Source organism: Kogia breviceps, chromosome 1 (genome assembly GCF_026419965.1).
Source record: "Kogia breviceps isolate mKogBre1 chromosome 1, mKogBre1 haplotype 1, whole genome shotgun sequence".
In the NCBI taxonomy this organism is placed as follows: Eukaryota; Metazoa; Chordata; class Mammalia; order Artiodactyla; family Physeteridae; genus Kogia; species Kogia breviceps.
In genome coordinates this window covers 3,132,275-3,151,495 of record NC_081310.1, presented here as the reverse complement: position 1 = coordinate 3,151,495, position 19,221 = coordinate 3,132,275, and positions in this window count along the sequence as shown.

Genomic DNA, 19,221 nt, shown 5'->3' with positions numbered 1-19,221 from the left:
GGTTCCTAAAACATTTAGATCCCAGTGTGGCAAGACACTCACATCATTTGATGCCATCACAGATGTACATTTCCCATATCACTCACTCAAGGGCATATATTGAACTTGTGGAATGGCACACGTGATCATCCACATTATTTACATTTTAATTCTCTACCCCATTAAAATTTTGAATGAGATTCTAGTAAATATATGAATGCACGTTTCCTATCAAAAGTGACACCTCGAGAAACTGTTATTGAAACAAAGCACTCAGTTTCTAAAACAAAATGATAATGCCTTCATGTATATGTATATGTCCTCCCACTTTAAGGAGGTAGTTTCTTTCGATTTTCTACATCCCTCCAAGGAAATCCATCCTCTTCTTACTTCCCCAGGTCCCTGAAAAATAGCACCTGTAAACCCTTATTTTGCCTCAGGGCCCTTTTTAAACTATCATCCCAATATAAAAAAGTAAAATTTAAAAAAAGGGGGGGAACTCCCTTTTTTTGCAATGTGCCTTTTCTGAATCTACATTTCCATATCTTACACCAGCATTTCTACCTCATAATTTGCATAGTATATATTTATCTTAAAACCTAATTAATTGTTTTACTTTCTGCCCTGTCTGTCCACTGACATTAATTTTGGATGTTAACCATACAAGTTAAATGCCCAGCTGAGGGGTAGTAATGATGAATTAAAACAATGTTACTTATCTTTCTTCCAAAAATCTCACTAAAATAAAAGCAAAGGGGGGCTTCCCTGGTGGCGCAGTGGTTGAGAGTCCGCCTGCCGATGCAGGGGACACGGGTTCGTGCCCCAGTCCGGGAAGATCCCACGTGCCGCGGAGCGGCTGGGCCCGTGAGCCGTGGCTGCTGAGCCTGCGCGTCCGGAGCCTGTGCTCCGCAACGGGAGAGGCCACAACAGTGAGAGGCCCGCGTACTGAAAAAAAAGAAAAAAAAAGAAAAAGAAAAGGGATTTTTATTGTGGGAACATATAAGAACAAAGATACTGGGACTACAGACAATCATAACTGTATTTTGGAAGACAGACAGCATATGGACAGATAATAACTGAGCAATCTGGAAAAACTGATTCCTAAATCTGTGATGGAAATCCAAGAAACAACTAATTTATGCTATAGAATATCCCTCCAAAATGACGAATCTGTAGTATTCGTTTTCTGTAGAAGTAAGGGTAAGGTGGACTAAAAAGAGGACGATTAGCAGAAAACTTTAAGAATGAAAACTACACAGACATTAGAATGGCTAAAATTATAAATGTAACTGGCATCAAATGTTGACAATGATGTGGAGTACATCATGGCACCACCAATTTGGAAAACTGACAATTTCGTAGAATTCGAAGCACACCTAGATATTTATGCAAAAGAAATGAAAACATACGTCCGCGTGAAGACGTGTGCATGAACATTCACAGCAACTTTATTCGTAATGGCTAAGCCCAGAAATAGCTCAAGTGTCCCTTAGTAGGAGAGTGGATCAACTAAAAGAGGAACATTTATGCAGTGGAATATTATTCAACAATAAAAGGAACAAACTACCATAAATGTAAGAACGTGGTAAATATCAAAATAATTATGCTGACAGAGCAGGAGACAAAAGACTACAAACCATATCTCATGTATATAAATTGCAAAATCATCTATAGTAGTTGCCTGGGATAAAGACAGAAAGAGAGGTTGACTGCAAAAGTGCCAGGAGGACTGTTTTGTGACTAGCAGGTATATAATGTATCTTAATAGTGTTTGTGTGATCATGGGTGAATGCAATTGTCCAAGCTCATTGGACTGCACATTTTAAATAGATAGGGTTGATTGTATGTCCACTATTCCTCAATAAAATTGATAGTTTAAAAAAGTAATTTAACAAGAACAGACGCAGACATAGAGAACAGACGTGTGGACGGGGGTGGGGAGGGGAGGGTGGGATGGATCGGGAGATTAGGACTGACATAAATACACTACCATGTGTAAAATAGACAGCTAGGGGGAACCTGCGGTACAGCACAGGGAGCTCAGCTCGGTGCTCTGTGGTGACCTAGATGGGTGTGATTGCAGGGGCAGGGAGATCCAAGAGGGAAAGGATGTAGGTATACATAGAGCTGATTCACTTCATTGTACATCAGAAACTAACACAACATTGTAAAGCAATTATACTTCAGTAAAAAAAAAAGAAAAAATTTAATATTAAAAATAAGTTATAAACATCCAGAATAAAGAAAGAAAGAAAGAACTGAGAAACAACTAGAACCTCATATCTTCTCAATCATCGCATGTTGCCAAATGGCTTCTTTGCTTTTGTGTCAGCAAAAGACTGGAGGTAAGACAGAAGGTCTCTGGCTGGGGGATGCCAGGCACATTTCTTTGAACATGGGAGGATTAAGCAAACATTTACAATACGGAGTAGTAAGCCCCTAGCTTTCTCCCCAGTTTAGCTTCCAGAATGACAACAGCCAGGACTATATCCTCTAGGCAAGCTGTGGGAAGATCTATATATCGAGAGTCAGCTCAACCAAGAGAAACAACATAAATATACTTATATTTTTTCCCCAAGGAAATGGCATAACCTATAGTGAAGATCACTGTAACAAGCTTCGTCAAGTTCAATGTTCCCAATCAGCTTTCCCCACTTTTATTTTTATGTATATTAATTTTATTTATTCATTTGTTTATTTTTTTATTTATTGAAGTATAGTTGACATAACAATATTTTATTAGCTTCAGGTGTAAAACATAGTAATTTGATATTTTTATAGACATTCAAGGATCACTAGCCATTTACATAAAGCCTCCAAAGTAAAAAACAGAGCTCAACATAAAGAACGAAAAGAAAGAAATCTGTGGAAAGAGAGACTATGCATGGAAAAAGATCAAAATCTTTTATTTATATCCTTAGAGAAACATATTTTTTATAAAAAAAAGAATAAGGTGCTACTAAAAGTCAGCAAAAATTCTACAGAAATTTTAAAGACAAAGTTGAGGAAATCTCCTGCAAAGTGAGACATATGAAATTTTTAAAAAACAAAAAAGGAAAATTAAGAGGAATAAAGAGAAGAAAATGAGAGGAATGGTTGAGGAGGTACAACATTGCAATAACAGAAGTGCCAGAAAGAAAGAAAAATAAAGACTGAAGGGCAAAAATGATCAATTAAATAATTCATGCATATTTCTCACAACTGTAGGACATGGGTCACCAGAATGAAAGAGGCCCCCTGTGTGCTTAGCAAAGTAGATTCAACATTGACCCCTATCAAGGCATATTAACATGAAATTTTAGAACACTGGGGGCAAAGATAAGATTCTATAAGCTTTCCCAGGGAGGGAAAAATATCAATGGGTCACATGAAAAGGAGCCGGAATTAGAAAGGCTTCAGGCTGCTTAAGAACAACTCTGGAAATGGGAGACAATGGAGCAATGTCTCCAAGATTCTCAGGGGAAATTAATTCAGACCTAATCCTTGACACCCAGCCAAACCATAAATCAGGGGTGATGGAAGTGACATTCAATGTCGCCAAGGTAATCTATCTTGTACCCTTTCTCAAGAAGCTACTGTACACTCTGCTTCGTTAAGACAAGGGTCTGCACCAATGAAGGTGGAGGCATTGGATGTAGATGGAAAGGAGAGAGGAATCTAGGGTCATGATAAAATGGAAATTCCAGGGAGATAGCTGTGTACCAGGCATAAAGGAAAATCAGTGCAGAATGGGGCAGACCAGGAGTCTTCAGAACAGACATCACAAAGATAAATTTTAGTGCTTAACTGATAAGTACTACGAGGAGATTCAGACAACTGGTGGAGAGTGTGGATTTGAATTAGTGTTAATATATGAAAAAAATACGCATCCAAAAGTAGGACAACTATTAACTCTAGAGGGTTAAAAATTGATTAAGAAAGGAAAATATTTTCAGCGTACAATATGGGTCAGAATAGCATTTACTTCTTCATAATTATGTAAACATTGATCTAACCAAAATTACGTAAACTATATGAAGAGGATGGGAGAAGATTGTGTGTGTGTGTGTGTGTATGTGTGTGTATTTGCGGTAAGAGCAAAGGGCATGAAAGTGAAAGACAACAAAAATTCATCATTTCTGGAGTGGAAAAGAAATAGGTAATACTTAAACTGGAACAAAAAGTCAAGAAATAGCGATATAATCCTCTACTTAAAGTAAGAAAGTATATACCAAAACAATCAGCTAAAATTGTTGAAAATGATTTCCTCTATAGGTAAGCAAACTGGAGAAAAAAGGCACAAGGATTATTGTCTATTTTGTTATGAGCCTGAACGGACTTCTTGACTTTTCTGGCTTTGTCTGTGTATAAATAAGTTTGATAGACATTACTACCATTTTATTAAAAACCAAAGCTGGCATCCTGGCTTCTGGATTTCCCAGCCACGTAATTTTTAAAGTCTCTCATCTCTACTTTAGCCATATATCATCATATAATCACACTTTTTACTTAATCATCAGGTGGGGAAAATTGTTATTTTCAGTGTTTTGATTTTAGATCTAAATCCAAAATCAACCTTTTAGCTTTTGATCACATAGTTCTTTCAAATATCTGAGCTTGTTATCCTCATTATGATTTACAGTACTTTCCTATTAATTCTTTCCTATTCCCTATCCTTCAGAGCTTTCTGCTTTTTCTTGACCCCTTAATCACCCTAAGCTATGTATTTAGCCATACACTTTTTCTTCTGTAACAGCCAAGTGTCCCTCAGCTACTCGAATTTTCTCTAGTATAAACCACTAACTCCTTCTAGCTACATCCTTGACAGGTTCCAAAAGATCTTCAGAGAAGAATGGACTTTTTTACTAACTTATGTTGATTCTATCCTATGGACCTCAAAATACCACTTTCATCCCTGTCTTTTTCATATTTGGTGAATAATTTTAATTTCTGAACTTCTCATTTTCAGTTGATAATCTTTCAACTTTCCTCTTTTTTCTATAAAAGTGTCCCTAATGTTTCATCATTTTCTATCCAATATAATATCCCTGACTTCCCATTTTTAATGAGGTCAGCTCCTTCTCCATGTGCCATGGGCAGAATTCGTATAAGCCACCTCCTCAGCCCCAAGATTCCTTGTCCCTGGCGTATACACACTCTGTCCCAGGTATTCAATTAAACACTAATCTAGGTCCTTCTGTGAAGGGATTGCATGATGCAATTAGTATCTTAAGTCTTAATCAGTTGAGTTTAAATCAAGAGATTACAGGGGCAGGTTGGGGGCTTGGGAACTGACCTAATCACATGACTTCTTTAAGAGCAAAGAGTTTCTTCCATTCTGGTTGCAGAACAGTAAGTCAGAGATTTGAAGCAACATTGCTTGAAGATGGAAAAGGATGCATGGCCAGAAATGCAGGTGGCCTCTTGGATCTTGGATCAGTGAGCTATATTTTAACTGACAAACCCTATTCTTTCTCTTCACTCTTTCTGTTCCTCTGCAGTGTTAATTCCTGGTTGACATCTCTGGTCATCTTGTCCCCCACAATGTTCTCTCCACTTCTGTTGACATGGAATTTTATACCCAGCAAACAAGCTTTCTAAACTAAAGAACAAATAAACACATTTTTATATAACAAAAAAAAGAGAGAATTCCTTGCTAGCAAACTAAACCTACAATAAATTCTAAAAGACATTTTTTATACAGAAGGAATATAATATCTGTTGGAAATATAAATTTGCACAAAGGAATGAAGAGCACTAGAAATTGTAAAAATGTAGGTAAGTATAAAAGAGGTTTCCTTTCCTTATTCTTAATAAGGAACAATTGACTGTTTGAAGCAAAACTACTGAAGACTTCCCTGGTGGTCTAGTGGTTAAGACTCTGTACTTCCAATGAAGGGGGCACGGGTTCAATACCTGGTCAGGGAAGTTTCACATGCCACGCGGAGTGCAGCAAAAAATAATAAATAAATAAAATAAAATAAAGCAAAACTAGTAACAATGTGCTGAGGAATTATAACATGTATAATAGCAAAATGTATGACAAAAATTGTACAAAGGACGAGAGGAAAACAATGGAGATAAACTGTTGAAAGATTCTTATATATGAAGTGAGGTAAGGTAATAAAAATGAAAAACATGCTAGGAAAAACACAGAGCAACTGGAACTGTCATACGTAGTAGAAACGCAAAGTGGAATTACCATTTGGAAACATTTTGAGAGTTCCTTATAAATCAAAATATTCACTTGCCTTATAACCCATCAATTCCATTTCTAGATATTCACTGAAGAGAAATAAAAATATGTATCCACACAAAGATCTGTAAGCAAATTTTCAGAGCAACGTTATTTGTAATAACCCAAAACTGGAAACACAGAAGTGTCCATCAATTGGTGAATGGTTAAACTGTAGTATATCCTTACAACAGAACATGACAGCAATGAGATGCAATTACTGATACAGGCACCAATATGGATGAGTGTCAAAAGCATCACACTAAGTGAAAGAGACCAGACACAAAAGTCAACACACAGTGTGAGTCCATTTTTCTGACATTCAGGAAAAGGCTGGTAGGAAACTCTACAAACAGAAAACAGAATAGTTGTTGTCAGGAGCTGGTGATAGGGTAACGGAGTATTGATTGTAAGAACTGAAATGTCTGGGGTAATAGAAATGCTCTACGCTTTGATTGTAGCATTTGACAAACTGCATTGAACTGTATATTTTTAAAAGCTGATTTTATTGTATGTAAATTATACCTCAATAAATGATGTTAAAAATTAATGTATTCAGAAAGTTCATAATTCCACTTTTATAGATTCAGTTGATACCTGTATGATCAAATCAGCATATTTCTCTGGTCTGTCCCACTCTATTACTAAAATTAGAAACACAGAACCTTGCAATGAAGAAGTGTTCAAAAAAATTGCTTTTCCTAGATTTTCTAAAGAGGGTAGCGGTGCTATCAAAAGTGTATTGAGGTATTATCATTACTAACATTGGACAAGGTGCCATATAAAACCTATGGTTTTGTCTTCAGATTTCTGCTTTCCAAAATGTTTATAAATATAGTGATTTTTTTTGTGTGTGTGTGGCATCAGGTATTGGTGGAGTATATCAGCACCTGATTTTTCAAAGTGGTTTTGACATAACTCTGATCATCCCATTTCAACTTTCTCCTTTGGAAGAATATGCTGCATTTTATTGCAAATAAGGAAGAGGAGAAGTTCAGGAAGAGACAGGGAATGGGAGAATCATTTTATCTGCATGTAAATGCTTGCGGTTAATTTTCCCAGTGAAAAGGACAGACCCTCAGAAATATACAGATAAAAGAATACCACTCACCTTTCTCCTACAAACTAACAAAAGCAAATCAGCATTTTATCTCCATGCTATCTGAAAGAGTAACTTTTCACTTTAAAAGATGCCTAGGGACACTGAACATTTGGTATCACTTATTTTCTTGAACATATAGAATAGTGTATATAAATATGTATACAGGTAATGGCTTACTTCCTTCATATAAATTTCAGCTTTAAAATATTTCACAATTCATCCAGCTTCATAGTACTTTAAAATTATCTTAATAACTTTCATCCAACTCTCCACTCATAATTTGTGTTCATTTTAAATATAAAACCTGGGACTTCCCTGGTGCACCAGAGGTTAAGACTCCATGCTCCTAAGGAAGGGGGCACAAGTTTGATCTCTGGTCAGGTAACCAAGATCCTGCATGTCACAAAGTGCAGCCAAAAAAAAAAAAAAAAAAAAAAAAGAAAGAAAGAAAAGCTTTGTCTTAAAAAAAAGTAAAACTTAATTCTAACTTTACTTAATTTTTGATGGTGGTATTGGGTTGAAGTTGAACTAATTCTATTTTTTAAATGTATCTTCCCAGTGATCTAGAGCTGCATTTTGTATATGAGATGTTGACCACTGTGATTTTTAAAATTATCATTATCTGGATTAGAGAGTCCAGAAATAAAATGTATCCCCATTTAGAATTATTCACTTACCAAACCAGCAAAACTCAAACAAAACATATTGTCGTCATGTAAACAAGATATTCATTATTGTTTTGCTCTCAAATCTCAATCCATTTTTCAACATAACAAGTCTTTTGGCTTGTTTCAATCATTTGTACACTCAAAGACCTTATTATTCTGTCTTTAGCCTTCATTATACTTGTTTTGTACTACACTGCAGAAATCTGAAAATAAATTATCACTGCATGTTGCTGAGTTTTCAAATCAATTCCCTCTTTGATCTGAACATCTAGCTTATAGTTAAATCACTACATTTCAATATTTCATGCAAATATCCTTTTTATCGACATTTAAAACATGTTCAGTAGCTGATTCTCGCCTCACCTTTCATCACTTGACTGCAAGAGAAGATTCCACATATGCAACTTTTCCAACAGTAACCTCAGTCACTAAACCATAATGATCTAAGTAAAACTGGGATCTCCAACACAGGAAACGGATGTTTAATTAAAGATGACTTTTGCCATTAAATCATTCTTTACCTGGTGGCCAAAACCACGGTATTCTCCTGTCTCTCCATAATATTCACTTTTCTCTCCTCTACAATTTTTAGCTTTCAACTCTTTTTCTGGGAATATGGTGTGTGGACAGTAAATGTTAATGACTCTGAACTTACCAATACTACTATTTCTGGTGGCATCTTCTCCTGAGAGGTAGAACTGCTTCCCTGTAGAGCCTCTGTGGTTCCTTCACTTTGATTGCAGCCTAATTGTCCCTCCTGCCCTTTATCACCCCATCTCTAAGTATGCAGTGGTGTCTAAAGTCCATGAATTTTTGCCTTTTGTATGCCAAAGGGAGTCTTTGCACACTTCCTCATCTGTCCTGCTCTCGGGTTGAGGTTAAAACAAATATGTAGAAAGGCAATGGATCCAAGGCCAGAAAGAGTGTTGGTGAGGGAAAAAAAAAGAGTGTTGGTGGGTGTTGCTTTCCTCAAACTATTACATTGTATCACTTTTCCTTTTCTTTTATCATGCAGTCACTTTGACCCTATTCTCAGTAGATATCTTCCTAGGACATCTCCTGGAATAAGTTATTTTTAAAATCATTTTAGACATGCAGAGATTCATGATTCACAGCACTTTCACAGCCTTCAAGCTTTATGATCTGACTTTTGAAAGAAGCTCCAATCCTAGTTTATTATTTTGTACATCATCACACTGAGATCAATCATTAACACTCCCCTTTAAATAAAGGGAATAAATTATCCTCAATCTGTCATTAGCGTCTACGCTTCTTTTAGTATGAATATTTGAGAGACTACTTATTTGTGAAATACTACGCGGCCCGCAAAGAATTTTAACTGGTACCAAACTCGGCGGAAAATAAGATATTTACAAATAAAATAAATAACCAGGAAGTCAGGGAAAATTTGATACCACTAAAATGAGTGTTTAGATCAAAAAAAAGATTTTGGCTACCAGATTCTAACTACATTTGTCATTTCCCCAACCTTACCAAAATACTTGAAAATGTAAGATGAACTCAGGACTTGCCTTGTTCTCCTTTGAAGAAAAAAAATCTATCCGTGTTTTGTATTCCAGTCGTGAGAAATAACTTTACTACTGCAAAGGAACAGCCACATGACTGAAACTACTCCTTTTTAATGCACCGAGATTCACAACGTCTAGCCTCACAGGCAAAATGTGGGCATAACTCCTAACCATTTCCACTGGCCACATTTCCACAATGGACACGCGTGCCAATTAGAGGCACCAAATTAGTAGGAGGGATAACCAGAAAGGACTCAGCCAGGCATACCTAACAATTTCGAATCCATTCCCAAACTATTTTAAAAATGTTTACAAGTAATTAGGTTCCTAGTTTCACCACATTTTACTCAACAAAAATCAAGACTAAATGTTCCCATTTCTCTTTGCAAACAAGTATTAGCAGATGATAAGAGCAGTTTTTGCTAAATGTATAAGATGTTGTATAAAAACATACCCAATAAAAACACTGGAGAATTCCACTGTGAGATCATCACCACTTTAGAGTTCATCTCACATTTTGAAGGACACCCATGAAGCATCTAGGTCCGCGGGGTGAGGAATGGTTTTTCCTGAGGGTTGTGTCAGCAGTTAGGTTTTCTGCAGAGTTCTGCTTTATGGCCACTAGGATGTCAGACCTTGAATTTTCACTTTTTCCTCAACAGTCTACTCACCGTCTTCCAATTTCAGAGTCAAATTCTCTTCGTAAACTCTCATTATCACTCTCCTTCCTCTCTGTTTGGGGATATTTTTGACAATCTTTATAATAGTACTAATATAACTTCTTCTACAATTGTACCCAATTTTTCCCTTTCATTTTTTACACTCAAAGCTCCTATTTTATATTTCTTATATTCATGTATATATGTGTGACTTGGGGTAAGTTATTCAACCTTTCTGAGTTTTTTTCTTTTTCTCATTTGATGAAAAAATCAACTTAATATCTAAATTACAAGATTTAATGAAAATTAAGGGGTTAAATGTGATAAGGTACTAAAAAGCAGAAAACTGAGACTGTCTCTTTCAAGCCAAATACTCTTTTCTGGTTTTCTTCTTCTCTCACTTTCTTTTATTTTTTTCTTAATTAGGCTATTCTTTCTATAATACATAATACATTTACCTTTCTCATTTGTGCATTTGATTCAAGTCGACTCAAATCAACGAGCTTGCACTCAGAGGTCCTGTTTTATATTTTTAATATTTCTTTATATGTCTGTGGCCTTATTTGTTTTACCTCCAACAGCTAGGAAATTCCAGGAGACCAGTGTATTTAAAATAGGCTTGATGGTGGCCAGGGCTGGTCAGCTGCCACAGCCTCGGCTCCATCTGTTTCAAAAGGCCTTTGGTAGAGCTGGGTGTTTCTGCCCCCGACCCCCCAGGGGAAGGGAGGGGGTGAGGGGTGTCCAGTGAATGTGTGGTATCATATGGTCAAAGGCATTTTCGATTCCACGGCTCATACCTGGCCTACCAGTCCTTCATATTCCTGATCATTGCCAAGTCACCCCCTCAAGACTGTCCCCTCCTGCCTCAGCCACAGTTCCCCAGCTACTAAGTCACTGATTTGAGCTACTTGGGGAGAAAATGTGACCACACTTAATTCTATTATAGATCAACGTTTTAATCAGCCACGCAGGCTTTTACTTTAGCAAGAAAGAAGCAAACACATGTGCTCTGTTCGTGTGTTTAGTCCCATAGGTTCAAAGCTCTCTTTTGAGTAAGAATAAAAGCTCAAGTGTTGTGTATTCTGTTTTTTGTTTTTGTTTTTGATTTTCTCTAAAGAGACACCATCTCATGCCATTAGTTAAAGAATACTGAGTTTCATGGATTGGATTTTAAAATATGGATGCTTGCAAAGCATGAACCCTATTTATCCTGGTCGAACGTTGGGATGCCATTGAAATTGAAGTGGTATTGTGTAAAGTTTTTGCTGGATGGTTGTTTTATTTATTTTGCATGCAGCTTCTGCAAAGTTCGAACAGTAGCAGTTTGTGATGCGGCAGCCGGTCTTCCAACAATACCAAGAATTAGTCTTTTGTCCGCACACACCGAGGGCAATGCCGCCTCTGTCTGAGGGCGCACTGAGGCTGCTGCCTATTTTCGGCTGATGACTACGTTCCAGACTCAGGAAAACTAAGCGCTGCTGTTATGGTACAAACCCTGGGTTTTCCTCTCGGCAGCCCCTAAAAATAACCCAACAAATTTGTAATTTTCAAGATAATTTTGGCTTTGGTTTTATAAGTGATGGCATATGTATCTGGACTATGTCTTTTAACCTTGACTTTGTTTCAAGCACTGTCTCTGAATACGTCAGCTCTCAGTTTGGACTAAGCAAATGCATATTAAATTATTTTGGTTTAGTAGCTACATGAAAAAAATATAATTGCAAATATTTTGGAGTTTATTCAGCATATAGTTTACCTAACACTCATTTCATTTGAGGAAAATGAGGTGGAATAAATCAATGGCTAGAATATATGAATTTACTAAGGCTTAAACGTTTTCGTTGTCAGTTAATGCAATATTTTATTCCCAGCTACTTTTCTGCTGCTTCAGACATAGAAAAAAGAGGTGTCGTTGAAAAGTAACTTAAGGTATTTTTAGGCTCTGTCAAATTTTCAAACTTTCATTCCTGTGGGGTGCTAATTATATGCACAGGAGGGTGAAAAGTCTGCCTCTGCCACCTTTGGGATCCTGTGACCCCCAGGAGAAGGGATTTGCAGCTGCTCTGCAGTCTCTGCTCAGCGGGAGGACGGCACATTGTTTAACAAGGAACCTGGAGCCTTTCCTGGCCAGCGGAGGAGGCAGCTGATAATCACCGTCTGTCCCCGTGACCCCAGACTCTACACAGATATGCACCACCGGGTCATGTACGTCACCTGCGTGCATGGTGGGAAAGGCCGGGCGTGAAAGCAGAGGCTGGACAGCCATGTACTTGCCCTCAAGCCCTGAGCAAAGCCAGTCCCTGCCCTGGTTTGCCTGATGCTGATCCGGAACTTTTCACGCTACCCATTCACGTACTAGATGGCTGTCCTGTCCTGAACAAGGAAGGTCAAACCGCACGCAAAATGAATCTGGAGTTTCAACTTGGTCAGAGTGGGTCGTGAAGAACAGAGTGCTGTATTCGGACGTCAGGAAAGATGTATCATCTACAGAGAAATATTCAGCAAACGAGAGAAGTTCCTCCTTTAATAGCCCTTATCTCTCAGTAAGCTGGGAACGCGTATAAGCTGATCTTTCAGCATTTCGTCAAGCACTTGTTATGCTTTTACTGTGAGTATCTGGTAGGAGATGACAAATCTGGAAGTAGGTTTATCAGTGTTTTTGTTTTTCAAGTTATACGGTGATGAGTAAGAAATGTAGGGCGGGGGCCGTGACCCTCTGTCAGTAATTGATCGTATCGCCAAGTCAGAGAAAGTCTGGTTAGGACACATGAATATGCCAGGGTGCAGGTGAGACGCGGGTACATCAGGGGGAGGATGGAAGGAGGAAAAGACACGGGAAAAAATGCATCTAATGTGGGAAGGCTCTTCCTGGTGACATTTCACTGCATAAATGCGCTTGTCACGGATGGCGGGAAGGAAGGATAGATGTCTGGCACGTTCTCCCTAAATTGGCTTCTTGTTGCACTTCACAAGAGAGAACGTTTCATTCTACCCGAAAATATGATGCATCTTTCTCAGACTAACCGACGATATAAATGGGCTCGTGTTAAGACTCAGAGTGCCTCTGACACGCCCTGGAATCATCAGAGGGACCCCTCCAGCCTCTGGAGCAGGTATCTCAGCAGCTGTAACGGGTCCTCCACCCTACGAACGCCACGGGGAATGGAAGGACGGGGGGAGAAGGAATGGCACCCCCTCTCCGCGACGTCGCTTGTCATAACCTGACAGCTAAAGGCGTCTGCTGCCTATTGGAACATTACTGGGAAAATCAGAAGACTTCAGTGCATCTCCAGGGCCTCACACAGGTTACGGCATGTTTTCTCAGCACTTTCTCCTGCACCCTGCAGGGCAGCACAGCAGAGTCTGGCTGGGAGGGTCTCAGTGGTCCTCTGCATCGGATCTCCGATCAAAAGAACAAGGAAGACAGGGAGGACAGAAAGAAGGGAGAGAGGGAAGAAGAAAGAGAGAGAGAGAGAGAGAGAGAGAGAGAAGGAAGATAGTGGAAGAAGATGGGAGTGAGAAGAGAAAGAAAAAGAGTAACATGAACTAAACACAGCTGAGACATGATCTGTCTTCTGATGAGGACCAGGGGGAGAATGGCAATTAAACTATCTCAAGTCTCTCATTGAATTGAGTCCTCTTCATTGAAAACAGCTTAGTATGAAAGGGAATTCCACATGATATCTTTTCTTTTTTTATCCAGTTCAATTGACCAGGACAGAAACCTGATTAGATGGGGGCAAGCAAAGCAGCCTGGGCTTTGCTCTTTCCAGAGACAGCTGGAAAGGCGATGTACCATCTGCGTGGCTATCGGCAGTGGGGGTACGTGGCCAGGGCCACGCGGGTCAGAACACCAGTGAGTGGGTTTGTCTGACATAAGATGCCAGATACAGTTCAGCCACCCTTGGAAATTTCAATCCAATTGGAAGAGTATATAAGATTCAGGACTTCCGAAAAACACCTACCAAGTAGCATACCCAGAGGGACAAAATTCTAGGCACTCAGCTCCAAAATCTATGCCACCATCTTAAGGAATACTCTCCATCCCAGGAAAGAATTATGATCTTTTCTGGGCCTAGAATTTTCTTCCCTACTTCTTCCACAGGTAAGAAGTTCCCTCCAAGACAAAATGGAAGCACCACTTTGTGGATGTACTTCACTGACCCCAAAGCAAAGATGTGTGCTTCCTCTGAGGGTCTCACGAGACATTATAGAGGCATCATCCCAACCTGACCCCTTGACACAGAAATTATTTTGTTCAGTCTCTCTCCTGTGGCTTCTCCAGAGCAGGACCCGTGTCTTGCTTATCTTTTCAAAAATGATTTGTTGTGTTGAGACAGTAATTTTTCTCAAAAGTAATGTGGCACAAAGAATGACTGTAGAAGCTTAGGAGATGCAGAGAGAAAAATATTAAGAGGCTTTCAGAGATTATCAGATAAAACTTGACTAGCATAGAAAGGAAAGGGAAGATATAAATTAAGAGGGTTGAAGTGGGAGTGTGTTTAGGGAGAGGGGAGTGGGAGAGTAGGTTAGTGGAGTAGAAATAAGGAGGTGGAACATGGGAACTAGAGAAGGAGCAGCATGTGAAACTGGGAGATGATGCTGGGGGAGACTGTAACTTGAAACTGTGGGAATCAAGTCGAGAAGAAAATTTGGTTCCTTTTTGTGAGGAGAGAAGGAAGGATTCGTGGGAAAAACATTGAAGGCTACACAAAAATGTTGGTTTGAAATGGAATCAGTGGCCATGTAGTGAACTGGACCCCGCTGGATACGGTGGAGAAACACCAATAAATAAAAGATCTAAAAATGGCTCGCGTTGTTACTAGGACTTCAGTGGTCAAAGGGATTTTTTTGAGCATTATTTCACTTGGTTCTTGTAATGGCCCTATAAAGAAGACAGAGCAATGATCAGTAACTTTAATTCATAAATGAAGACACTGGTCCTGTTCTTAAGACACTTACAACAAATTAGGTGAGAGAATGCAAAAAAATAACAGCAAGCAAGGGCAGTGCCTGAATGATAATAAGTGTTTTATGTGTTCGCAGCTGGCTGGTGGGGTGCTGCCACTGGCATCCAGTGTAAAGAAGTTAAGGATACAGCTAATCAACCACAAAAGTATAGAATAGCCCCTACAAAAACGTACCAGCCAGTCTAAAATGTCACTAGTGACACAGCTGAAAAATCTTGGTATACAGAGACCCAGTGAAGATACTTATTTAGCCAAATTGTTGATAAAAATAGATACTTTTGTTATATAAGCATTAGGTATTATTAGCACAAATTTCAAATGGCAGTCTTCACTTGAGTGATACGGAGATAACTTGCTTTGGTTCAGTATCTAAAAAACCAGGAATTTTTTTTTTTAAATGTCATGTTTAAATAGGAAATATTCATTATTTAAAATAACAAAATCCAAAATATGGAGCTCCCTACAGAATGAATGAACCAGTTTCTTCAGCAAATACATTACGGGGAAAACACACACAAAAGAGAAGGGGAAAACCATCGATAAGAAGAGACTGAAGGGCTTCCCTGGTGGCGCCGTGGTTGAGAGTCCGCCTGCCGATGCAGGGGACACGGGTTCGTGCCCCGGTCCGGGAGGATCCCACGTGCCGCGGAGCGGCTGGGCCCGTGAGCCGTGGCCGCTGAGCCTGCATGTCCGGAGCCTGTGCTCCGCAACGGGAGAGGCCACAACGGCGAGAGGCCCGCGTACCGCAAAAAAAAAAAAGAGACTGAAGATTATCGGCGAATTACAATGCATAAACTTTGTTTAAATTTTAATTTGAACAAAAACCTTTTTGAAAATTTATACAACAGTCAGAGCAACCAAGCACTAAATGGACGTTTGATAGTTTCAAGGGGTTTTTGGTTTTTAGGTGCGATGATAAAATGATAATATGATAGTACGTTATAAAAAGAGACTTTCTCTTTTGGAAAGATATACGGAAATAGCAAAGGAGAAAAGTATATACTAACTGGGATTTGTGGGAGGAATTACGTGCTGGTGTATATGAAAAGTGACTGCTCATGAGTTGATAATTTTTGAAGTTGGAATATGTATAATATGAGTTTACTATACGGTGCCATATTCTTTAAGTGTGTATATATTTGATACAATCACTAAAATAGTTTTTAAAAAGCACTTTTACCCATACATGTAGGTCAACATAATTTTTCATAAAAGTGACGTCACAGTGCAATGGGAAATGTATAGTCTGGTCGATGTTGCATCAATTGATTATCCACTCGAGAAAAGAAAAACAGTGTCTTAACCTCTCTACTCACCCAAGTCACAAAACTCAATTAAAACTAACTGTGATATAAGTGTGAAAGGTAAAACAATAACAGTTTTAGATGAAAACATGGGTGACCATCTCCATGACTTTGGTATAGTGTGATTTTTCTTAAACAAGACATGCAAAAATAGCTGTAAACTAAAAAACAAAGTTAGATTGATAACTTCTGTTTGTCAAGTGACTGAATTAATAGAAAAGAAAGGAAAGATATGTACAAGACATTTACCCTACCAAAAATCATGTCTAGGCTATGTAAAGAACACCTATAAACCAACAAAGACAGAAAACCTAGTGGAAAAATGAGCAAAACACTTAAGCAAGTCACATAAGTATAGGAGAAGGTACTCATCTTTGTCATTTATTAATAAGATGCAAATTAAAACTACAGTATTCTATGTCTACTACCTCGCTGGAATTGCTAAGATGAAATGACATACAGACAATATTTGATGTTGGTGAGGCTCTGTAACAACTCTAAGTTTTGTACATCGCCAGCATGAGATATAAGTTCATACAACCTCCTAGAAAAGCTGTCAGGCAGTGTCTTCCGAAGCTGAGTGTATGTATACCATGTGACCCAGCAACACAAATTCTAGGGATGGACTTCCCTGATAGAAAAGTGTATGCATGCTTACCAAATTCCTGTACCAAAATGTCCAAAAGTCTAGTGAAACCCTACATATCAATAAAAATGAACTAATTACAGCCATAAGCAAAACCGATATCAATCTCCCAAACATGATGTCAAGCAGAAAGCTACACACAGCAAAGGAAATACAATATACTTTCATTGTAATAAAAGCTTAAAGACAGGCAAAACCAAGCTATGGTTTTAGAAGTTGAGAGCAGCCATCCTTGGACAAGAGAATGATAAGTGGGGTGACATCAAGGAGGTTCTGAGATGCTGGCAATTCCCTCTTTCCTGGGGGAGATGGCGGTTGAACAAGCACATTCAGTTTCTGAAAATTCATGGAACAGCACATCTAAGATATACACATGTTTATGTAAATATGTTATATTTCAATAAAAAATTGCCCCACAAGCACTCCCGGCTCGACCTTGTGTTAAAGCCGAGTAATTAAATATCATAGAGGAAGTATTTCTTGTGATACTTCTGACAACGTGATGTGATGATAGAATAAATGTGTCCTTAAAAATAGAAAAACTAAACCATGATAAAAGAAATCAAATATTGCCACAGACCGATGACGGATATTAATTTTGATAAAATATCAAACAAACTGGAAAGAAAATTATTGTTGTATTCTCATGATTTTAAAGTAATATTTCAATATAAAATGAATCAATCCACATGTGCAAAGATGCACTTGATTAAGCTATGTAATATCCTATGCAATTTGAAATATTAAAACTTGGAATATTTTTTTCTTTACAAGTTTTTACTAAAAACAAAGCAAAAGAGAAAACATTGTAATTGAAGCGATAGTTTTGCAGAAATGCAGATAAGTTTTGCAGAAATGCCATTATTTACAAACTAGGTATTACTCTTTGGTGGGGGGGAATAATGCTTTGATATCTATCAGTTGGTTCTCAATACTATTTTTTATCTCAGCAGGGTGCTATCATGTCAGGAAAACAATGAAGTACATATTAAAAAGTATGTCATTAAGAAATAATTTCTCTCTAGAAAAAGACTGGTTACCATAAAACTATGAAATGGGAGGCACAATTTGATTAATAGAAGGGAAAAAAATAAACTATATTGGGCGTTTATCATGTTCTAGACTTCATTCTTGGCCCCATATACGGTTTTTCTTTTAACCCTTAAAACAATCCATTGAGGTTGATAACATTGGCCTATTGTGCAAATCAGTAAGTTGCCTAAATATGAAAAACTAGTAAATGGTTGAAATATTAATTGAGGTGTGAATCACACAGAAGGTCATGATCACTGCGGACCAGAATGGCCAAGGGTATTTTCATAACTAATGGATTCTGAATTGGACCCTGAAGCGTAGGTCATATTACATTTTGGAGAAGAGTTCATAGCAGAAGTAGGAGTTATAAAAGTAGATATAAACTGTGTGCACTTTACCCTGCAGGTTTGTGGCAGGATGAAAGCTGGTCCCCAAAGATAATCAGATCCTAATCCCTAAAACCTGTCAATGTTACCCTATGTGGGAAGAGGATCTTTGCAGATGTGATGAAGTTAGAGATCTTGTGAGGGGGAGACTCTCCTGGACAGTCTGTGTGGACCCCAAATGTGACCACAAGCATCCTTATAAGAGGGAGTCGAGGGAGATTTCACGCAGAAGAGGAGAAAGCAACCGCAAGACAAGGAAAGCCACCAAAACTAGAAGAGACAAGGAGTGGATTCTGCCCTACAGCCTCTAGAGGGAGCCTGGCCAGCAAAGACCTTGGTTTTAGCTGATAAAAATTAGTTTGAACATCTGGCTTCCAGAATTTTAATAGAATGAATTTGTGTGTGTGTGCGCGTGTGTGTGTATGTTTTTAAGCAGCCAAGTTTGTGGTGATTTGTTTATAGCTACCACAAGAAATAATACAAGGCTTAAATAACCTTCGTCTGAGTCCAGTGACGGGTCCAGAATTTCTACACTGTAGGGACTTACACAAAACAACCTGATTGGAATGGGCCCTCGAGACTTCCCTTACTCTGTTTCCCAGTGTGGATGCTATTTTCACTTGAATTGTAGGTTTCGTGGGGGAGGGACTGGTGGAAGAGAAATTTTGAAGAATAGGGGGGTCTTAAAGAATCCCATGGGCTTCTTGATAACCAGACTGTGGAACTGCC